A 25,438-nucleotide genomic window follows, 5' to 3' on the forward strand; every position below is an offset into this window, starting at 1 on the left:
GTTCGGGGGTGTGATAGATTGGTATCAGAGCAATGTTTATAGTGAACTGGCATATCTAGTCATACAAGATATGCAACTATAAATACATTGGGACTAAAATACTTTGAACAAAATAAAATAAAATTCATACCTATGTGAGTATATATGGTAATAACATAATAAGAAACCATAAAAGTCTTTGGAGGATTTGAACATTTTAGTTAAACCCGGACAGTTATGTAGTCGTGTTGGGGGTAAATGTAGCCTGATCAACTGCATTTATTCAAAATACGACCAACATGTGTTAAGGAGTAATCATGATGGTCAATGAACCAGAAACTTACCATCTAATGATCCAAAAAGCTTATAGAAACAAACGTCACAATTAAAGTATTATAGAAGTATTTTAGAATGCTAATTATAAACCCTCCTCACATACTTCTCACATCTCCGTTTCTCGCGTTGTCATCATGGAAGAGTTACAGCAGGGCATCCTTTACTATCAAGCCTTGGTGGTCAATGGGATGATCGAGGAAGGACCTGGTATGTTTCAAGGGGCAGATCCAGGTTTAGGACCTAAGGAGTATGTGGAGACAGACTGTGAGTACGAGAAATCCGATGAGGAGACGGAAGAAGTAGGGGACATGGAGGAAGTCCCTAGTGAGCCTCACTCTTCAGAGATGATACAGGACCATCCCGCAACATCAGAGGATTCCACTGATCGGACACGCTCTGTCACACCCCCAACCGAGGCGGCGGAACGCCGGGCTGTATGACTATTTCCTTGGATCACAGGCAAATTGAATATATAGCACAAGTACAACAATAAACAAAATAACATTCATGTTCCATCTTGATATTTGAATACAATGTTTCTACAAATAAGAATAATACATCAATTGCCTTAACATGTAGGCATATAATACAACAATAAGTAAGCTAGGTCACCTGTAATCCAATCTGTCTTGAAAGTCTGTTTAACGATTTTCTGAGAATACATGTAGTTTTGAAAGTCAACACAAAGGTTGGTGAGTGTCACAGGTTTTCTGCTAACGCAGTAATACTTTTAATAAGTCTAAAAATTATTATCTTTGTACGTATAACGATAGTTAAAAACAATGTTTGCAATGAGTCTTTAAAAGCCAAAATGTATCTTTGTATACGTAAATCCATACATAAAAACTATATTTGTAAAGAATATTTGAATATATACTTGAAAACCATACTAAACTGTACCATAAGTAATTATATACTTAAAATAGTTTTGAAAGCAACCAAGCTCATAATTGCAGTGAGAGAGAGAGAGATATTCTAGTTAAATGTTTTTAGTGAGTCCTATAACCGAGCTACCTGACTGATAATACCCCCTACAACGCTTCATTGGACGTTGTAGTAATGATAGACACTTATCACCCGCTTTGATTAATCAGTCGTGGGTTGTAGCTAGCAACCGCAGGTGGGGATGTCAACCCCGTATAGATCTATACATATGTATCTCGCTCTGAAGATTAACGGTTATAGAGTGTGGGTATGCTAAGTATTTAAACTCAACTAATGAAAACTGTCTCACTAAAACCCCTTAACTAAAAAGTTTGTGAATAACTCTCAACCCTAACTTACTTGTGGGTAAGTCACTAGGCATAATGAATATCGTCGTATAAGGTTTATAAAAGCCGAGTATGTTTGACATATACGTAAAAATGTAATTGTACTCGCTTTTATAACAATGAATGTTTCAGATTAACGAACATATGTACATGTATCAACATGGTGTACTTAAACATAAAAATAAACATGTTTAATAATAGCTTTGAATCCTTGAAATACTACAGAGTTTCATAACGTATTTGTTATAATATGAAATGTCACATAAAAATCATAAAACTTTGTATAATGTACTATTTGTTGTGTGAACTGAATATTTCACGATAAAATAATCATAACACGTATACGAAAAGTTTTCACTGGTTTATTTTTAACAATATGTTAAATTGTTAAATAATAATATTTTTTATAAACTATGTTTATTGTATTTTCGCATAAAAGATAATATATTTGTATAAACAAAATATATAGGCACATGTATTCCCCCTGAAATAATTAAAATATTGAAAAGGGGCCGTAAGCACTCACATTCGTAGCGTGAATGAGGCTCGAGGTGTGAATATTGTACTGAGATTTGTTACGTGGCGTTCCTCGTTCTTAAAATGAACCACCATGTATATTTATATTTCCTAATAAACCAAATGGTAGTTTTTGTATTATTTATTAAGTAAGTATATAGTGGTCTTTGTGAAAATAAATAGACTCTAGGGTTTCATTTTCCAAAATCATACTTCGGGGACTGATATTGAGAATTAATCTCAAGACAGGGGTTAAACATGTGTATTTGAAACTGTTTTAGGGTTTTAGGACTTGATATATTAGGTTTTTCTGAGGGAGAGACCAATTTTGTTTATTTTAAAGAAAGTTTGGTTCTTGGTTTGACCCTTGACTTGGTCAAAATCAGATACCATTTGTTTTATCGGGGCTCCAAGTCCGATCCACATAAGTGGATCCATTTACAAAAAGGATCAGGCTCTTACCCCTGGTTTATTTGTCTGATCGGGTAAGGGATATGATCCATCCCAATTGAAGCCACGAAGGAAAACAGAGGCAGCCGGGCAATAGAACGAATGCGGCCGAACGAGAGGGGAACACGAGGGAAATCGAAGGCGACAATCGGGTGGGGTCTTTGATCCATCGTCTGATTCGAGAAAGGATAAGTATAACCGAACTTAGTAGCAATCTCCGATCCCACGTATGGCACCACCATTGCTTGGCTTGGTTGGGGAAGGAAGAAAAAAGCGATGGCAGGTGCGGTGGTCGATGGTTCTATAGGTGTTTGGCTGTTGTTGATTGTCAGAAAGAACGAGGGAGGAAGGAGTTGCAGCCATCGACGTGGGTGGTGACAATCAGCATCTCCGATGCGCTCTTCTTCCCTTTCCTTCGTCACCAGTAGTCATGTTTTGAGGGGAAATCAGATCCTGGATCCTTGACTGATCGAGATGGGAGAAACAATAAGGGAAAACGACCATTAGTGTGGATGTTTGTGGTATTTCTTATCAGATCGTAAGGAGGGCAGCCACCGGGGCAGAAAAACCCAGTGGAGACCAGGTAGCAGCGATCGGCGGTAGCATCACCGCTTCCTTCCTCTTCTCTGGCTGAAGTAGACCGGAAACAACCCACAACAGCAACAGTCGACGGTGGCTAACAGGTAAAAGAAAGTTCTTTTTCTCTTTTCTGTTGTGGATTGAAATCGATGGGGGTATTTGAGATGTTTGTTCTTGATTATTTTTATAGAAAATTGATGAATGGGATGATTATTTTGATAGGAATCGATGTAGGGAAAAATGTTTGGGTTTGGTTGTTGACAGAAATCGTTAGGTTGTTTGGGTTGGGTGATTCAAAGAAATTGAAGAAGGGAGAAACAATTGTTTTGTTGTTTCATTTGACAGAGAAGGAGGAGTACAATCGGGATTGTGAAATCGACCGGAAAGAAGAAAAGAAACAGAGGGCGTTGCTGCCCTTGATGGTTAGCTGAAATACTTATGATCAACACTTCCATTTGGAGGTGTTCTAGGTTGGGAATGAAGGTGCAACCAGATACAAAAGGATCGATCAATTTTTCTCTGTAAGGGTTTTATTTTTGTTTGATTGTTTGTCAATTAGTATTTGATGAGTAGAAGCAATACCATACAGGTGCTTTCCTTACCTGCCTGTGAACTGTGTGTGAGCTGTATTGCAGGTGAAAGGAAAACGTGGGACGGAATGGGAGAAAGGTGAAGTGTAATTTGAGTGTTTAGGAAAGAAGGTGAAAAGCACTTGCACTTGCACACGAGTGATCAAATTTTGTTGTACAATAATTGTATAATCAAATTTGTAAAATCAGTATTGTAATTGTTTTATTATTATTATTATTGTATTATGTATTTGGTTCTTTATGAAATATGCATATAATCTGTAATTAAATAATTTTTCTATGTATTTTATGTATGCATTGGTTAAATTGGAATGTGGAGAAATATAATATATTTAACTTGTTTTCTTTTATCCATAAATGGATATATATTTGATTAGACAATCTTATTAGTATACACATGTATGTATACTTAACTTTTACAAATCATGTCTTGATAAATATAGTCTATCTTTATTTTATTATGAGTTTGTTACATAATTTATGTAATAACTATGTATAAAATTAAGCTAATACGTTGGAAAATGTAGAATCATTAATTTGTTAAACATTGGTTTCTTAAATTAAAAATTATAAGAGTATTTTCATTATTAAAATTCGTTTTAACTGGTTTGGATTTTTATATTTTTCCGAAACACATCACCAATCATATAAATCATGTCGAAATCAATGTTTTAATGTTTCGCGGTTAATAAATCTAAAAATGTCTGATTTTTCAACTTTTATAGATATTTTTATCAAAGATATTTCAAATATGAAATTAAATATTAGGCAATAGCCTGAATCCAAAAATGCTTTCAGAATTTCTATTCGAGGTACGCAAGTCCTTTAATGGTTAGAAACGGTTTTTGATAGTTTTTAAGAAAATCAGTATTTTACTGGTTTTCGATTCTTAAAACGGTCGTATCTTTCGCATACGAACTCCATTTTGGACGTTTTTTATCTTTTCGGAAACAGGGGAACGAGTTCTACGAGACTAGAGTGTTTGTTTTTCTCACAACGGCTTAATATGAAATTTCAGTTTTTCAGTCGCACTCCTAATGTTGTCGTTTGAGCTGTTTGATTTATTTGCCAAATTAAAAATTTGGAAGTAAGATACCGTTTGTTATCTTATAATAGTTGAAATAACTCATTTATTATATATTAGATGCACTAAAACTTAATGAGTCAATTTGTCAAGAGACTTACAGTGAACTTGACCGTTCACAGTCTTTGACCTAAATTTCGGGATGTCACACGCTCCTTGGAGGAGGAGATTACCTCCCTCATACAACATCTTTTCGCAGCGGAGGCTCGAGAAGTGCAGGCAGAGCATGAGAGGGACGAGATTACTCGGGAAATGAGTGAGCTGGCTAAACTTGTGGTGCAACATTTCGGCATTTGATTTTCTCACCACGACTAGGATCGGCTTCATCCAATACCACTACTGTTATGATTTCCTTTTGTGTACTACTTTATGTACTACCGACTTCATGATTAAGTGATTACACTACTCATGGAGTCGTTATGTTGTCGGATTGTGTACTATCTTTATGTATTGTATGCCTCTTAAGGCAAATTTTCATGTACTAAAAATAGTTATTACTAGTAAAACAATTATGTGTTTTATCGTGATGTTGTTATCTGCTATGTGATCTATTATCTTTATTTCATGATATTATATGAAATCACTTATATGCACGACCGAATCACCGAAACCATTATAAAGGATCTCGAGCCCAAAATATGCTATGCGCTTATTGTCTTTCTGTGCTTGTGACAGAAGATATCTCGAAGGAATCTGCGTAGGAACAAAAACGCAGATGCACCACCACCACCGCCTCCACCAGAGGTGAACTCTACTGCATTTCAAGTAGCAGTTTCAGATGCAGTCACAGCAACACTGTCACACATTCACAACGGAAATAGCAGTGGTGGTAACGGGCAAGGAACTGGAAGCTCGAACCACGGGATGAACCAAGGACCTGCAAAGGTCTGTACTTACAAAAACTTCACTAATGCCAAACCTCGGACGTTTAATGGAACTGGAGGTGTGATAGCTGTTAAGCGGTGGATAGAAAAAGTTGAATCGGTTTTTCGAAATCTGCGGATGTCATGAGGAATGCAAAGTGAAATTTGCAGCTTGCACATTTGTCGATCAAGCGTTTTCCTGGTAAAATGGTCATGTGGAGGCCATGACACTCCCTGTGGAAAATGCTATGCCATAGGAGGAGCTTAAGGAGATGTTAATGGCTGAGTACTGTCCAAGAGGGGAGATCCAGAAAATGGAGCAGGAACTGTGGAATCTCACAGTACAGAACTCGGATATTGATGCTTACATCTCAAGGTTTAGTGAATTGTCACTCCTATGTCCGGGTATGATCACATCCGAAGGGAAAAAGCTTGAAAGATTCGTTTAGGGATTGACCTCCCGAATTCAAGGGAATGTAATAGCAGCAAACCCTGAGGTGTATGATAGTGCTAAGAGACTAGCCAAGAAGTTATACGACCATGGAAACAAGAAGGGTGCCAAAACTGGAGAAACTGAAGTCAATAAAGAGGGAAACAACAAAAAGGAATGGAATAACAAAAGAAAAGGAAGAAAAAACCAAGGATCATCAAAGAAGCAACAAACTGTAGCAGTCCACGCTGCTACTGCTCAGGTTGCGCCAACACCACCTGCTCCAGTCTCATCTATGCAAACAACCACCAAACCTTACACAAGAAACCTACCAAAGTGAAACATATGCAATTATCACCACCATGGAGAATGCAGAGATATGCAGTGTACAAACTGCAACCGTAAGGGTCATACCGCTCGGTAATGTAGATATCCACCTCAACCAAACCAGCGTCACAACAACAACAACAACGCAGGAGCGAGTCACACTTGTTATGGGTGTGGAGGAACATGCCATTATAGACGAAACTGCCCCAAAGCCAATGCTCAAGGCGCTGGAGGATCGGGCAGAGTCCTCGCAATAGGGCAGGGTGAAGCGGTTCAGGATCCAACCGTTGTCACTGGTACGTTCCCACTCAACAACATCTTTTCATGCATTTTGTTCGATAGTGGTGCTGAACGAAGCTTTGTGAGTAATAAATTTAAACACATATTAAACCAACAACCCCAGAAGCTAAGTGAAGCCTTCATAGTGGAGATGGCTAATGGGAAAACCGAAACAACAAAAGACATATACATAGGGTGTACACTCACATTAAATAATCATTCATTCCAAATCAATTTGATGTCGGTAGATATTAGGAGCTTTGATGTGATTATAGGCATGGATTGGTTAAGCCCCCACCATGCCGACATTATCTGCCACGAGAAGGTCATTCGCCTTCACCTCCCTAATCAAGAAACCTTAACCATCTACGGCGACAAGCCGGGTGTCAATCTCCGTCTCATCTCGTGCATCAAATCACAGAAGTGCTTTCACAAAAAGAACCAAGCATTTCTCGCTCATGTAGTGGATAAGATAAAGGAAGAGACGAACATCAACAATATCCCAGAGGTATGAGATTTTCCCGATGTGTTCCCTGAAGATCTCCCAGGGATACCATCTGAGAGACAAATCGAATTTTGAATTGACCTTGTACCATGGGCAATGCCAATTGCCAAATCACCATACATACTGGCTCCCGCTGAAATGCAAGAATTATCAAGCCAGTTAAGCGAACTCTTGGATAAAGGATTCATCAGACCGAGTTTCTCACCATAGGGAGCTCTGGTTCTGTTCGTCAAAAAGAAAGATGGGTCCTTCAGAATGTGCATTGATTATAGGAAGTTGAATAAGCTCACTATCAAAAACCAATACCCACTTCCACGGATCGATGATCTGTTCGATCAGATTCAAGGGGAAAGCTATTTCTCTAAAATAGATCTGAGATCCGGTTATCATCAACTCCGAGTCCGGGAAGAGGATATTCCGAAAACTGCCTTCCGAACTCAATATGGCCATTTTGAATTCGTTGTTATGCCTTTTGGTCTGACAAATGCTCCTGCAACATTTATGGACCTCATGAATCAAGTTTGTCGTCCATTCCTTGATAATTTCGTAATCGTATTCATTGACGACATTCTCATATACTCTCAAAGCAAGGAAGAGCACGACCAACACCTGCGAAATTTTTTGGAAACACTCAGAGCAGAGAAGTTGTATGCGAAACTCTCCAAGTGTGAATTCTGGATTCGCAAAATAAACTTTCTGGGTCATGTGGTTAGCAAGGAAGGGATACATGTGGATCCTGCTAAGATCAAGGCTATTGAAGGTTGGGCAACTCCAAGAACGCCAACTAAAATTCGACAATTTTTGGGTCTTGTAGGCTACTATAGAAGGTTCATACATAACTTTTCCAAGTTAGCCAAACCTCTCACCACCCTAACCCAGAAGGATGTACCATTCAATTGGAGTACCAAGCAAGAAGCAGCTTTTAAGACTTTAAAGCAAGCTCTCTGCAGTGCTCCGGTGTTGTCCTTTCCGGAAGGAACCGAAGACTTTGTGGTGTATTGTGATGCATCAAACCAAGGGCTAGGTTGTGTATTGATGCAGTGTGGAAAGGTGATTGCCTACGCATCCAGGCAACTAAAAACCCACGAAGTAAACTATACTACGCATGATCTCGAGCTAGGAGCAGTGGTCTTTGCCCTTAAAATATGGAGGCACTACCTTTATGGTACTGAGTGCACCATTTTCACGGACCACAAGAGTCTCCAACACAATTTGAACCAAAACGAATTGAACCTGAGGCAGAGAAGATGGGTTGAGTTGCTAAATGATTATGAGTGCGAGATCAAGTATCACCCAGGCAAGATGGTAGCTGATGCCTTAAGTAGGAAAGAGTACTCGGGTCGCCGAGTAAGGACGCTAGCTATAACCATCCATTCCCACCTAACCTCGCAGATCAAGGAATCTTAATCAGAGGCCATGAAGCCGGAGAATGCCGCAAATGAAACGTTGCGTAGGATGGATAAGAATCTTGAAATCAAAGAGGACGGAGCTTTCTATTTCATGAATCGGATCTGTGTCCCAAAATTTGGGGGATTCAGAGACATAGTCATGAACGAAGCTCATAAGACGCGATATTTCGTCCATCCAGGTTCCGATAAAATGTACCTAGACATCAGACAACATTATTGGTGGCCAAATATGAAGGCAGAAATCGCTACTTACGTGGGCAAGTGCCTCACTTGTGCCAAGGTTAAAGTGGAAAACCAGAAGCCCTCGGGATTGCTGCAACAACCTGAAATTACCGAGTGGAAATGGGAAAGGATTACAATGGATTTTATCACCAAGTTACCTAAGAGAGCGGATGGATTGGATGCTATCTGGGTGATTGTCGATAGGCTAACCAAATCCGCCCATTTCCTGCCAATAAAGGAATCATACAAGATGGAAAGATTAACACGAATCTATATAAAAGAGATCGTGAGACTTCATGGGGTACCAGTATCTATTATCTCGGATCGGGATAGTAGATTTACTTCAAGATTTTGGCAGTCGCTCCAGAAAGCTATGGGAACACAACTAGAGATGAGCACTGCCTACCACCCCCAAACAGACGGCCAAAGTGAGCGGACCATTCAAACGCTAGAGGACATGCTCCGAGCTTGTGTAATCGATTTTGGGAAGGCGTGGGATACCCACTTGCCCTTAATCGAATTTTCAGACAATAACAACTACCACTCGAGCATTAAGGTGGCTCCTTTCGAGGATTTGTATGGCAGAAAGTGTCTATTACCTCTTTGTTGGGCTGAGGTGGGTGACACCCAGTTGGCAAGAGGGAGAACACCAAACAACACTCTCACGGGACCGGAAATCATTCGGGAAACGACAGAGAAAATAATCCAAATCAAGGCACGACTCCAAGCATCGCATGAACGACAAAATAGCTATGCTGACAAACGGCGAAAGCCTCTGGAATTCCAAGTCGGAGATCGGGTGCTATTGAAGGTCTCTCTCTGGAAAGGGATGATCTATTTTGGGAAACGGGGAAAACTAAATCTGCGATACATCGGGTCATTCGAGATTCTTGCCCGGATTGGTCCGGTAGCATATAAGCTGCAGCTACCTACGGAGCTCAGCAACGTACACCCCGTGTTCCACGTATTAAACCTAAAAAAGTGCTTATCGGATGAAACCCTAGTCGTTCCCCTGGATGAGATCGAAGTAAATGAAAATCTTTTATTCGTTGAAGAGCCTGTTGAGATAATGGACAGAGAGGTGAAGCATACAAAACAGATTCGCATTCCGATTGTGAAGGTTCGATGGAGCGCTAAGAGTGGCCCAGAATTCACATGGGAATGCGAAGGCCAGATGAAGCTAAAGTACCCTCACCTATTATCTCGTTCATAGTTTTATCTTTCAAAAGAATTTCGGGACGAAATTCCCTCTAACGGGGGGATGATGTCACAACTAGCATTTTTGGCTAGGAAATTCTGTATTCATGTAATCAACTCCTGTGTAACTTGTAATCTAAGTTGAAGTTTTGTGCAAATGTTCATTCCAAAAACAACTAGTTGAATCGAAACTCAACCGTGAAGTCCAAAGCCCAATTCAATGCATAACATACACTCAACTGTGGGTTTGTAACCCTACTGTCCCGGTTCAAACTCAGAATGGACCAGGATCCTCTTATTGGGCCTAATGGGCCAGTAAACTTTCAATTTGGTTATTTTGGGCCAAGGAACTCCAATTGGGCTCTAATTGGACCCACATTCATTAAACCATAGCACTTGGGCCATGTTGGGCCTAAAATGACTCATTTTGTTTTCATGGGCCTTATTGGGCCGCAAACCACTTCCTTGAACATTATTGGGCCGTAAACCCATTTCTTTATCACTATTGGGCCGTAAACCCTCATATGGGCCCAATGGGCCAAAACTTTCACATTAGATTCTATAAATTTCGATTATATGCAATAATGGCCCAAACAATTCTTTTCTTTTTCCTCTCATCCCCATTCTTAGTTATATATATATATATATATATATATATATATATATATATATATATATATATATATATATATATATATATATAAACTCAATTGAGTAAAACCTTGACACCTCATGTTTATTTAATGGACATCCATGCTAATTACCCCACATATATCTAGGATTAGTCCTTAATCCTCCATGCAATAACCACTTCACTCTCTTATTTCTTCTTCTTCTATCTCTCGGCCTCTCACTCACCATTACACTCTCTCTCTCATTTCTAAAACTCCTCTCTAAATCTCCAAAGAATTCATCTATTCTTCATCTAAAAATAGTGAGGTAGTGTGGATCTTCAACAAGATTCCATTAAAGATTGTCATTCTTGGTAAGCTACATCTACTCAAAAAGCTTAACTTCATTTTATTTTATGAATTTATTGTTGGATAAGGTGTCTAAGTGCATAACTATATTTGGTATGTACTTGACCTAACCCGACATGGTCCATTTGGGTTGCACATCACTAGAACAATTTGTATGGATAGACTTTTGAGAAAAGGATGTTTATGATTTATTAATATATTATAAGTTATAATATATTAATATGAAATCATATTATTTAATTAGTATTGATCAAGAATTAATTTGGAATTAATTTAGCGATCAAAAGACTAGTTAAATATGGATTCTAATAGTATGAGCCAATGGATTATTTAGGATGGGCTAAGCTTGCATGGAAGTCCATGGAGCTTTTAACTCATGGATCCTAAGTAAGTGAAAGGTCATGGGTATTAGGGTTTACATGGATGTAACCCTAATCCTCCATACTATATAAAGGAGTCCTTGGCACTTGAAATCGGCACTAATGTGTGAGGGAAAGAAGCATAACCGATTTCTAGAGTGCATCATATTCTCTCAAAGTCTTCCAAGTTGTTTTGGTGATTTGTGATTCCACTTGAGGCATTCACATTATTGGTGCTAGGCTCTTAAAGCTCCAAGGAATCAACCATAATAAAAGGTATATAATTCTATCTAGTTTTTGTTGTACAAGTACCTATGATTGCATGCTAGATAGGATAATGCTTTGGAAATCAATTTTGCATGTATAATAGAGAAAACATAGTTCCAAGCATTTAGGGTTGTATGTGCACCATAAGGTTTTTAGGATGCTCAAAACTCATCAGTGGTATCAGAGACTAGGCTTGTTTTCTATTATATTGTTGCTTATTTGTGATTTTGCAAAGCTGAGTTTGTTGTCTGACAGTTCAACTCGCCGAGTCCATGAACAGACTCGACGAGTTGATGCTTTTAGCCTTGGACTCGACGAGTCTGATGAACAGACAACATGTTGTTCGAGTTTTTTGGCCAGAATTGGGTTAGGATCATTACCTATAACTGTTTTGAATCATTTAAACTGTTTTTTATGATTTGGTAATGATTATCCTAATCTAATTACAAGGTAATTGTCATAATTTCAAGAATTGAATTAATATGATTATGCTAATGTCTTGAATATTTATGATATGAATTATCTTGTTCTATGAGTTTAAATATGACCATGCTTGCCTATTTGATTATTATGATTATTTGAATCCATGTTGCATATGTTTTAATGGAGTCCATAACTTGTCCTCAAGTTATGGATAACCAAAAGTCTTTTCATTAAAAGAACCATTAAAAACTCATAGGTTATAAAAAATGAAGAGTCTTCATTTTAATTGGTCATTAACTCATAAGTTATGAAGTTGAAAAGTTTTGAAGAGTTTCAAAACTTGCCCTCAAGTTTTGGAATTTGTAAAGTCTCACACACATTAGTAGGCCTCATTCACGAAGCCGGTCTATAAGGGGGTATAAGGTTACTGCCTATAGAATGGCGGTTTAATGGGTGTCTATTCTCACCCACCGCTTCCTTGACTGGTGGAGGGTCGTTAGCCGAATGGGTAGGATAGGACATTAATCCTCATTAAAAGTATAATTAAATAATAAAGTAATTAAATCTTTATTAATTCCCAATCTTAGTTACTTTAGAAAAATGTGAAATAGGTTCTAACCCATGAAATTACACTTTAGGAAAAATGTGCAATCCCTACAACACCAACAGAGATTCGCCAGTTCTTGGGTCTTGCAGGCTATTACCGAAGGTTCATTCAGAACTTCTCCAATATAGCTAAACCCCTCACCACATTGACACAAAAAGGTGTACATTTCAATTGGACGGAGAAGCAAGAGATTGCCTTCCAAACCTTGAAGCGAGCCCTCTGTAGTGCACCAGTGCTATCCTTGCCAGATGGAACTGAAGACTTTGTAGTATATTGTGATGCCTCGAATCAGGGTTTAGGTTGTGTTCTTATGCAACGCGGTAAAGTAATTGCATATGCGTCCAGGCAACTAAAAACACATGAAGTAAATTACACCACCCACGATCTCGACCTGGGAGATATGGTCTTTGCTTTGAAGATATGGAGGCACTATCTCTATAGTACAAAGTGCACCATTTTCACTGATCACAAAAGCCTCCAGCACATCCTGAATAAAAAAGAGTTAAACATGAGGCAGTGGAGATGGGCCGAGCTATTAAATGATTCTGAATGCGAGATCAAGTATCACCCGGGCAAGGCTAACGTGGTAGCTGATGCCCTGAGCCGAAAAGAATACTCGAATTGTCGTGTGAAAACTCTCTCGATAACCATTCAGTCCCACCTAACCTCACAGATCAAGGGAGCCCAATTGGACGCATTGAAACCAGAGAATGTCTCAGGTGAGTCGCTACGTGGAATGGATAAGGAATTTGAAATTAAAGAAGATGGAACTCACTACTTCGTGAACAGAATCTGGGTTCCTAAGATTGGGGGATTCAGAGAAGTAGTCATGCACAAAGCTCACAAGACACGATACTCCATACATCCTGGGTCAGACAAGATGTACATGGATATCAAGGAATCCTCGGGATTATTACACCAGTCACTGAAGGGTTGGATGCCATATGGGTAATAATCGATAGATTAACAAAATCTGCCCATTTCCTGCCAATAAAGGAATCCTACAAGATGGAACGATTGACTAGAATCTAAATCAAGGAAATTGTTAGACTTCATGGGGTGCCAGTATCTATTATTTCGAATTGAGATAGTAGATTTACGTCACGATTTTGGCAGTCGCTTCAAAAGGCTATGGGAACACAACTCGACATGAGCACTACTTACCACCCGCAGACGGATGGTCAAAGCGAGCGAACCATTCAAACGCTCGAAGATATGCTCCGAGCATGTGTGATCGACTTTGGTAAGTCGTGGGATACCCACTTGCCTTTGATTGAGTTCTCATACAATAACAGTTATCACACGAGCATCAAAGTTCCTCCCTTCGAAGCGTTATATGGTCGTAAATGCAGATCACCTTTATGCTGGGTTGAGGTGGGTGACACCCAGCTAGCAAAAGGGCAAACTCCGAATAGTACATTAACAGGGCCGGAAATCATTCGTGAGACGACAGAGAAGATAGTCCAAATCATAGCTCGACTTCAAGCATCGCGAGACCGACAGAAGAGTTATGCTGATAAACGGCGAAAGCCCTTGGAATTTCAAGTCGGGGATCGGGTGTTATTGAAGGTCTCTCCCTGGAAAGGTATGATTCGTTTAGGGAAATGGGGGAAACTAAACCCACGATACATTGGACCATTCGAGATTCTTGTCTGAATCGGTCCAGTGGCTTATAAGTTGCAGCTACCTGCAGAGCTCAGCAACGTACACCCCGTGTTCCATGTTTCTAATTTTAAGAAGTGCTTATCCGAAGAAACTCTCGTCATTCAATTAGAAGAAATCGAAATCAATGAGAATCTCCTGTTCATTGAAGAACCAGTTGAAATCATGGACAGGGAAGTGAAGCGTACTAAACAAAGTCGCATTCCGATTGTGAAGGTTCGATGAAACGCAAAGCGTGGACCGGAATTCACATGGGAACGTGAAGACCAAATAAAGCAGAAGTACCCTCACTTATTCTCGCATCCTCAAACCTAGCTTTCAAAAGAATTTCGGGACAAAATCCCCTCTAACGGGGGGATGATGTCACAACTAGCCATTCTAGCTAGGAAATTATGTACTCTTGTAAACATCATCAGTTGTGATTCATGTAATTCTTGTTCATATCAAACTCAGTGCTAAATCAATGACAACAAATCCCATCAAAATCCATTTGTGAAGTCTGAAATTTATACAAAACATTTCAAATAGTCAATTGAAAGTTGGAAACCCTACGAATTACGGATTAAGTTCATTATGAACTATGAATTCGTTATTGGGCCTAATGGACCAATAAGTTTCCAATTTGGCTATCTTGGGCGTAGAACCCTTAAATGGGCTCTAATTGGACCCACATTCATAAAACTTAACAATTTGGGCCATAAGGGGCCTAAAAAGGATTAGTTTACCCTTAATGGGCCTTATTAGGCCATAATTGGTCTAATTAGCCCTAATGGATCATAAACTCATTCCTTTATACCATAATGGGCCGTGAATCACCTTAAGAGCCCAATGGGCCGAAAATACTATTTGGGCCTTATAACTTCGAACTAAGACAATTAATGGCCCAACACTATGCAACTCCTTTCTCCTAGCCCAAGTTCTCGGCCCAACAACAACAATAAAAAAAGGACTAATGAGGATTATTAAGCGATGACACATCATTTTTATTTAAAGGATAACAAGGCATATTATATCACATGCATCTAGAAATGTCTCATGTTTCCATGCACACTCTTCTCACCCTTCTCTCTTCTCTCTTTATCTCTCGGCCGTGAACATCAAACACACACACATACTTACTTTCAAACACTCTCAAATCTCTCAAGAACACTCCTACTTCCATCAAGATTTTTGAGATTTTTGCATGTGTATCCAAGAATTATTCCACAAGGATCACTTCTAAGTAAGTTGTTAACACATTCAAATGATTTGTTTTCCATTTCATACAAGAGTTCTCATCTATAGCACTCTATTTCATGTTCTAGCTTCCTAGAACTTCTTAAGTTCGAAATCCACTCAAGAAAGCTTGCTAGGATCGAAAATCTTTTTCTACGTCTTCTTCAAACCGTGAACAACTAAGCAAGCTGAGTTCATACCCCCTTGTTTTCGGTTTTTACATTATTTTTGGGGGAGAATACAAGTAAAATGTGTAGATCTATGTGTTTTTGTATGTTATGTGTGATTTTCTTGAATTATGTTGTGAATAGGTGTTAGATCTTGACATATCTCGAAATCTTTAACAATAATGAGTAAAGATCCATGAACAAAGACACCGTATACATCATATTACAAAGATAAGAGTATTACACATACTTAAAATGAGAAAAACAAAATAAAAATCTTGTTTAAGGATCATTTTTGACAAGTAAACAAAAGATGGGAAAAATTGTGACATTCACGGTTTTACAAGGATCAAAAGGGTCATATTTATATAAAAATGAGTTTTATAATAATCATGATTTTAAAAGGGCCAAAAATATAAATTTTAGCCTAATGGGCTTGATATTTGGGCCTCATGGTTTTGGGCCCAAATTTGCGAAAAATAAAAGTTTTGGGGTTAAAAATGTTATTTAGTCAAAGCCTGAGCCAAAAACGTAAATAAACCAATTTAGGGGTTGAAATTGACACTTATTTCTAAATTGGGCTAAAAATGCAAAGTTTTTGGAATTTGGGCCAAAAATGTAAAATCCACGGCAAATGGGACAAAAAAAATGTAAACTTTTAACAAATAAGGGCTGAAAATGTCAAAAGTTGTATTTTGGGCTGAAATTATAATTTAAGATTTTAATTGGGCCGAAAATGCCAAGTTAAATAATCTAATGGACTAAAATGTCATTTTTCATCAAAAATGACTAAAAATGTCATTTTATACCAATAAGGGCTGGAAATGTAAATATCGTGTGAAAAAGGGGCTGAAATGGTCAAATAAATATTTTGAGACAAGTATGTCAACTATTAAACTATTGGACTAAAGATATAAACTTTAATAACATAAGGGTTTAAAAATGGTATTTTTATAAAAACTAAGAATATCATTATAAGTCAAACATTGGGTATTTTAACGTTACGAGTAATTATTTCGTATAGAAACATTATACTACAACAAATATATGAGAATAGAACAACAAAACATGTTATTTGGTCCTAGTATACCCTACACATGCTTATTGGGCCTTTGTGACCCAATTGAATGTTTATTGGGCCCAAAATAATCATTACATGTCTATTGGGTCTTGGTGACCCAATTACATGCCTAACTGGGCCTAAGTTAGCCTAAACATGCCATCGGGCCTTAATGGCCCATTGCATTACTAAAATGGGCCCGAAATATTTATTATATGCTTGATGGGCTATAATGTGTCCGTCGCATACCTGTCAGCCTGGAAATAACTTACATGACTAATGGGCCACAGTTGTCCTTTTTCATGTTTGTTGGGCTTCATTCATTCATATTCATGTAATCATCGAGTGGGTTTAAAAGCAAAACACACTTAATGATATACATATTCATGGGGTAATATTAAAGATCTAGTGAGACCAGTCGGTTGACACCACTGAGTGTATGACCGTAGCATGTAGTTATAATTAGAGTCTCCTGGAGGGAGAGCGAGAGTTTGTGTATAGATCTATATGGGGGTGACTCCCCCACACCTGAGCTGTTCACTACAGTTAGACTCGGCCAGTCTAGGGTGACAAAATCTTGATCAAAACCGGCGTTTGGAAAAAATGCCAAGACATGCGAATTAGTCACTATCATGCATGGTTATAATGACTCACATAGAGATCCATTACCATCTAAACATTCATGGGAATCATATTCTTATATTATGGTAATACAAAACATTTCATACGATAATGCAAGTACTACAATAATGTTATAAATCGGAAAATATCGGATTTTCCGGGGAAAATACTTTCATTTACCTCCTTCTACTTACATCAACTATAAAACAAGAAAACTTTTGGGATCCAGTCATTTGTGTATATTTTGAAATGGAAATCACACATACATTTATACTTGATCATTACATCATTTTATTAGACAAATGTTACAGAAAATATCAGATTTTCTGGGTAATACAAACGATACAAAACCTTTTAAATCAATCATGCTTATGAACTCACCAACATTATATATGTTGACCATTTTCAAAATAACTTGTATTCTCAGGTAATCGTTAAGCCGAAGAACTTCAAGTGTACTTTTGGAAATCTTATTTTGTGAAATGTCAACTCTCGTACATTTTTATGTTTTGGAATATGTAAGGTTAAACAATGTATTTGATATGAACAATGATGGTTGTAATATGTAATGCATGGGGATGTTTATGTTGTGTTTCATGTATTGTGATGATATTTCAATTGATAGTCACACAAGCCCTCGGACGTTTCCGCCGTCCGGTTCGAGGGTGTGACAATTCTAGCCATTGTGAAAGAGGTAATCATCTAGATCTGATGTATAATGTTAATTTCGAATTATGTATGCTAGATCTAGGGTTTGTAAGTCTTGGATGAATTGCATGTACAATAGAGAAACCTAGATCCAAGCTTTAGGGTTCCCATGAGCACATAGGATGTTATTTTGTATAAAACTCATCAGTGGTATCAGAGACTTGATTGGTTTCTGTTGTATGTGATGCTTTGCTTGTTCATCTGCTGAAAATCGTTTTTTATGCCTCTGCCCGACTCGACTCGGCGAGTCACTTGCTGAACTCGGCGAGTCAGCCCAACTCGGCGAGTCGGGGAGTCAGACAGAGGAAAATTCGGGATTTATTGTTGTTTTGCTGAAGGATAATTACCTAATCTGTTTTTGACTGATAAAATCCGATTTTTATTATTATTATGAGATTATCCTTACCAAAAGAAAGATAATTACCAATTAATTAAATAATAAATTCCTTATATGATAAAATTTGAATTAATTGATGAATTATCTTGCGAATAAAATGGAATAGGTCAAATTTCGATAATTATTTAATTTAAATTATTTACTATTTGATCTTATGTGTTTTGAAAAGTTCAAAACTTGCCCTCAAGTTTTGAAATTTAAATTTTTGATTAAAAGTTTAATTTTCAATTATTTAAATTTCAACCCCTAGAATTTTACAAGTTTAAAATTCAACCTTATACTTTATTTATTATAAGATCAATATATATGTATGTATAAGATTAAGCTAGTCTTATCGCTAGTAGGCCTCATTCACGAAGCCGGTCTATAAGGGGGGTATAAGGTTACTACCTATAAAATGGCAGTTTAATGGGTGTCCACTCTCACCCACCGCTTTCTTGATTGGTGGAGGGTCGTTAGCCGAACGGATAGGATAGGGCATTTAATTCCTCATTATAAGTATAATGAATATTACAAAGTAACTAAACGTTTTTACAAAATTCATAATCTTAGTTACTTTAGGAAAAATGTGAAAATGATGTTATTCCATGGAATTACACTTTGTACCCTTGCCAAGACGTTAGTGGAGCGTGTGTGGTTAACCGGCACACTAATTTGGGATTGGCATAGGTAGTGAAGGGTGGCTCGATGTTTGTCATAGATCAATGGAGCGTGTGTGGCTAGCCGGCACATTGATTAGGTGATAATGACATTAGGTGCACCATGTATATTCGCATGGTTATTCACACCTTGTTTGTGATCCTCGGTATCCCAGTCACAAACTTGAAGGACATATCGCGATTTAAACATGCCATTGATAAGTTCAATGAATCTCAAAAGATCTAGGAGTTTTCAATACATTTAAAACTTAGTATTTTTTTTGTTTTTCATTGTGAAAATTAGTGAATCGTCATTCACTTACCTTCAAATTATTTGCATTTAGATTACGGCATCCTTTTTTCTAAGTTGTAAATAATGTTGTTGGATCCTAACCCTATATTCTCATTTGGGTGTTTAATTGGGGATTCATTTCTAATCAAACTTGTCTCTTTTCTATTTCAGATGTCTAACGCGAACAACAACGCTTCAACTGCTTTTGGGTCATTCTCACTCATGAATTTGTGTGGGAGGGTGATATTTGATGGAAACAATTTCAACGATTGGATCTACAATATTCGAATGGTCACTCGCTACGAGGAAAAAAAATATGTCCTCGACGAGAAGCTGAAAGAAATCAACCCCAACACTTCTACTGCTGAAGAGATCACTGCCTTTGAGGCCCATGAGCGTGATGCTACGAAAGTCCATTGCATCATGCTAGCGACTATGACTGCAGAACTCCAAAAGTCCTATGAGGACATGTATCCCTATGAGATGCATCAAGATTTACTGGACCGGTACCACCAAAGCGCCAGGCAAGAGAGGTATGAGATCATCACTTCGATGATCACTGCCAAAATGGGCAGTGGAGAGTCCCTTACCTCCCATCTGCAAAAGATGCAGAGATATGTTGATCGCCTGCAAAAGTTGAATGTTAACTTTGATGAAGAGCTGGCAATTGACATCATCCTTCACTCCTTGCCTCCCTGCTACAACCAGTTCAGGATGACCTACGACATGAACAAAGAGGAGGTCACTTTGAGTAAGCTTCAAGGCTTACTGAGGACTGCTGAGAGCAACCTCAAGGATAAATCTGTTGCATCAACTCCTACTGTTGCAGCTCCTGTCTTGGCAATAGGGTAGGGAAAGGGTAAGAAGAGGAAGGCTCCTTCCAATAGCCACCCAAAGGGAAAGTACCAAGATGGTTCCTCTTCTAGTGGGACCAAAGCAGGTTCTGTCAAACCCTCTTCTGACCCTAAGGATGCAGAGTGCTACCATTGCCATGAGAAGGGGCACTGGAAATGAAGCTCCCCTAAATATCTGCAGGATATTAAGGATGGGAAGATAAAGCCCACCTTCGCAGGTATGTATTCTATTCAATCTAACGACTCATCACATGCTATTTCATGGGTTCTCGATACAGGATGTGGTTTTCACATTTGTTCTGATTTGCAGGGCCTAAAAGGAAGTAGGGATGTGGAGCATGGAAAGATAAACTTGATCATGGGAAACAGAAGAGTGTCGTCTATCACTAAGATTGGAGTTTATTCTTTAATGCTTAGTAATAGGTTAGGAGTAGATTTGAACAATTGTTGCTATTCGCCATAAATGGCAAGAAACATCATTTCTTTTCATGGTTTATATAGACAAGGATTTAGATTTTCGTTTGATAATGAAAAAGGTTCTATTAATGTTTTTCTTAATGGTGTTTCCTATTTTGAAGCATTGCCTTGTAATGGAATATATGAAACTGTGTTGGTTGTAGACAACTTAGGAAATGATGTGTTGCATCTCGATTCGTCCAACAGTTTGGACAAAGCATGCTTGTGGCATTGTCGTCTTGGACATGTCAACAAGAATCGCATAGCCCAACTCCAAAAGCATGGAGTCTTGGAGTCATTCGACCTTAGGGACGATGACGTGTGTGAGTCTTGTTTGCTTGGAAAGATTACCAAGTCACCCTTCACTGGCACTTGTCAAAGGGGTGAGGGTGTATTGGATCTCATACATACAGATGTATGTGGACCCTTTAGATCCACCACAAGGGATGCTTGCTGCTTTTATGTGACTTTCACTGATGATTATAGCAGATATGGGTATATCTACTTAATCAAGCAGAAGTTAGAAACCTTTGAAAAGTTCAAAGAGCTTAAACATGAAGTGGAGAATCAGTTGGGCAAGAAAATCAAGATGCTTCAATCTGATCGAGGTGGAGAGTACCTTAGTCTTGAATTTCACGACTATCTAAAGGAATGCATAATTGTTTCGCAATTGACGCCTCGTAGGACACCACAGTTGAATGGTGTAGCTGAGAGATGTAATCGAACCTTGTTAAACATGGTTCGTTCCATGATAAGTCGAGTTTCGTTGCCAATCTCATTCTGGGGGTATGCCTTAGAAACTGCCGCCCATATCCTTAACTTAGTCCCTAGAAAGAAGGTTGCCAAAACACCTCACGAGATGTGGACAGGGAAAGCTCCCTCGTTGGCACATATCAAGGTTTGGGGTTGTGAGGCTTTCGTAAGACGAGATACTCACGACAAGCTCGAACCTCGTAGTGAGAAGTGTATTTTCATCGGCTATCCACAGAAGTCCTTTGGATATCTCTTTTATAGACCGAGTGACAATGTTTTCTTCGTTGCGAGGAGAAGGGTTTTTTGAGAGCGAGAACTCATAAGCCAAGAGGATAGTGGGAGTCAAATTGATCTTGAAGAGCTTCAAGATTCAGGCGATGAAGGAACCTCTAACACTGACGCGCAGCCTGAGGAGGAAACTCCTGTTGAACCAATTGACGAGTCCTTACCTCTTAGACGTTCCAGTAGGGTTAGCGTTCAACCCCAGTTTTATGGTTTTCATATTACTACTGAAGGGGATACTTTTATTAGTGATAACACACCAGTAATTTTGGACGAAACTAACAGCTACAAGGAAGCCATGGCAGGCCCAAAATCTGCGAAATGGAAAGAGGCGATGGACAGCGAGATTCAGTCCATGTATGACAACCAAGTTTGGAATTTGGTTGACAATGTGCCAAGTCGTAAGACGGTCGGGTGCAAGTGGATCTTCAAGAAGAAGACCGACATGGATGGGAATGTGCACACTTATAAGGTGCGATTGGTTGCGAAGGGCTTTACTCAAACTCCCGGAGTTGACTATGATGAGACCTTCTCACCAGTTGCGAAGATAAAGTCTATTAGGGTGATGCTAGCCGTTGTTGCATTTCATGACTATGAAATATGGCAGATGGATGTCAAAACCGCTTTCCTTAATGGGAAGTTGGCTGAGGATGTTTACATGAATCAGCCAAAGGGTTTTGTCAATGCGAAGCACCCCCAATAGAGTGTGAAAGCTTGAGAAATCCATTTATGGATTGAAACAAGCATCTCGCAGATGGAATCTTTGTTTTGATGAGAAAGTCAAAGAGTTTGGTTTTTTGCGAAGCGAAGATGAATCATGTATGTATGTCAAAGCCAGTGGGAGTATAGTAAGCTTCCTCGTATTGTATGTCGATGACATACTACTCATAGGAAACGACATCCCAACCCTGCAGGAAGTCAGGTCCTAGCTTGGGAAGTGTTTCGCTATGAAGGACCTCGGAGAGGCTGCCTATATTTTGGGAATAAGGATAGTGAGAAACAGGAATAAGAGACTGATAGGACTCAGTCAGGATACATACTTGGATAAGGTACTAAAGCGTTTTAGTATGGAGAGTTCCAAGAAAGGGGAGTTACCGATCCAAAGCAATACCAAGCTGAGTAAGAATCAGAGCCCGAGTACAGAGGCTGAGATAGCAGAGATGAGTCGAGTACCTTACGCTTCCGCAGTTGGCTCGATCATGTATGCTATGACTTGTACTCGCCCTGATGTGGCCTTTGCTTTGAGCATGGTCAACAGATATCAAGGGAACCCTGGTAGAGCCCATTGGACCGCAGTTAAGAATATTCTTAAGTACCTTCGGAGGACTAAGGAATGGTTTTTTATCCTCGGTGGGAGTGATAACTTAAGGGTACGAGGGTACAATGACGCTAGTTTTCAGGCGGATCGGGATAATTACCGATCGCAGTCGGGCTGGGTCTTTACCCTAAGTGGAGGAGCAGTGACTTGGAAAAGTTCCAAGCAGGAGACCGTAGTTGATTCAACGTGCGAATCAGAGTACATTGCGGCGAGTGAAGCGTCAAAGGAGGCAATATGGTTGAAGAACTTCATTGGAGACCTTGGAGTTGTGCCATCCATAAAGGAGCCTATGGAAATTTTCTGTGATAACGAAGGTGTGGTTGCCTTAACCAAGGAACCGAGGGATCATGACAGATCCAAGCATATCGACAGGAAATACCATTTCATTAGACATCGGGTAGAATAGGGACTCCTCGTAGTGAAGAGGGTATCGTTAGAGGATAACCCAGCAGATCCCCTTACGAAGGGACTGAGTAGGGTTAAGTACTTGCAGCATGTGACATCCCCATTTTCACGGCCAGAAAAGACCGATTTTGTTTATGCGTTGTTTAAAAATCAGAGTAACATTTTAAATAAAAGTGTTGCGGAATTTGTTCCCAAAATAAAATTATGATAAAGATTTATCAAAGCATTTCCGTAGAAATGTATTTCATTAAAAAACATCGGGATGTCATGTTCGATACATATCAAAAGCATAAACAGTACAATATAGCCTTACTACATTTATTCATAATCTCTCATCCCAAACATCATATCTATGCTCGTGCGCCACTACCTGTAATACAAGAAACTGAGTGGGTCAGGCTTGGGAGCCTGGTGAGCACATAGGGTTTTCAACCCACAATAAATAAGTTTATTAATTTCATCAATCAACAATAACCCGATTACCCGTTCCCGTTATCCTCACATTACGTCCCTAAAACACCTATCATAAGGGACCTAGACTAAGGATCAATATCGGGATGGACACTACTGCCAAGGGGTTTCCTTAGCAATAAATGTCCTAAAGGCAACCATGAGGGGGATGGAGTACACCGGTGAACACATCGTTCACAAACACCTACAGGTTGCGAGCCTGCTAGCGTTCCACTGGACTGTCTAGAAGAGTCCGTGGTCGTCATCCATACTCCGCTAGATGACAGAATCAATAACAACAACATCGAGGCCTCTCATCATTTTATCACACATCGTCTTATTACATCTACCCATGTTTTACCCCAACATTTTTGTAGATATAAAACACATATACAGTTTAAATTATTTAAAACATGTATAAAAATCTTTCATCAGCATAGGCAGCAAGTATTCAGATAATATGCACACATAGCACGTAATTAATATAAAATACTTCATATCTATGTGTAAGATGAAAGTAACTATGCACTCACCTGATTAGGTGGTGACTCGGTACTCGAACAGCACTCCGTTATCTCAAAACAATTTTTCCTTGATCAAAACCTAGTATTAATATCACTAGCGTTTAGTTTTAACGTTAACCGCGACTAATTAATAGTCTGTCTATTATTATTATTATACAAGCGTTAAATAACACCCAATATATAAATAATAATAGCCCAAATAATTATTTTAAGGACCTAATAACATTACTATAATTATTTAAAAGTTATATTAAAAATTTCGTAGGCGTACCTTACTTACAGCGGGTTTTTCTCAAAACCGGACTTCGCTGGAGCAGCGTTTCCGAGCCGAAAGGTTCTTTTCTCGGGACTCCGGGAGCCTCGGGACTTCCTTCGGGTGCTAGGGGGTTTACCTAGACTTTAGGGGCTCAAGGGAGCTTAGAGAGAGAGTTTAGAGAGAGAAAGTGGAAGAGGAAAGGTGTAAGAAATGAGAGAACCCGACACTTCTATTTATAGTGAGTTGGGGCATGTGGTGGCCTTCTGGTGGTGCCACTTGTCCAAATTCTGGTGGTGTCACATGTCCAATTTCTGGTGGTGCCATGTGTCCAATTTCTGGTGGTGCCACATGTCCAATTTATGGTGGTGCCACGTCACCCAATACCGCGTATCGGCCTCCCGTCTTAGAAAAATCATAACTCTCGCATACGAGCTCCGTTTTTGACGTTATTTATATCCACGCGAAGGCGGGAACGTAATCTACAACTTTCGTTTAGACTCCGTTGGCAAATTTTGAATTTATTTTAAAAGTTATATTTTTAACAGGCCGGGACAGGATTGGTCCGTTAAAAATTCATAACTTCTTCATCCGACGTCCGTTTTCGTCTGTCTTTTTATTTTTACGCCAAAATTAAAGAGCTCTTCGATTCTCGTTTAGGTCGTGTCGGCTAAAAACTCGCTTTATCATAAATTCACTATTCACGCTTC

The 25,438-nt window shown here is 38.9% G+C and overlaps 2 long non-coding RNA genes across 2 annotated transcripts; one reads left to right on the forward strand and one right to left on the reverse strand.

The window, feature by feature from the left end:
- Nucleotides 1-805: 805 nt before the first annotated feature.
- On the reverse strand, nt 806-2,674 carry LOC145167511 (uncharacterized). The gene is made up of 2 exons (XR_013741206.1): nt 2,565-2,674; nt 806-2,213 (listed from the first exon to the last, which is right to left on the reverse strand). It is a non-coding gene; the product is annotated as an uncharacterized LOC145167511 (long non-coding RNA).
- Nucleotides 2,614-4,071, forward strand: LOC145167510 (uncharacterized). Its single transcript, XR_013741205.1, has 3 exons — nt 2,614-3,235; nt 3,354-3,652; nt 3,767-4,071. It is a non-coding gene; the product is annotated as an uncharacterized LOC145167510 (long non-coding RNA).
- Nucleotides 4,072-25,438: the final 21,367 nt, after the last annotated feature.

This window comes from Lactuca virosa, chromosome 3, assembly GCF_052849685.1.
Source record: "Lactuca virosa cultivar CGN04683 chromosome 3, Lactuca_virosa_CGN04683_v6, whole genome shotgun sequence".
NCBI lineage: Eukaryota > Viridiplantae > Streptophyta > Magnoliopsida > Asterales > Asteraceae > Lactuca > Lactuca virosa.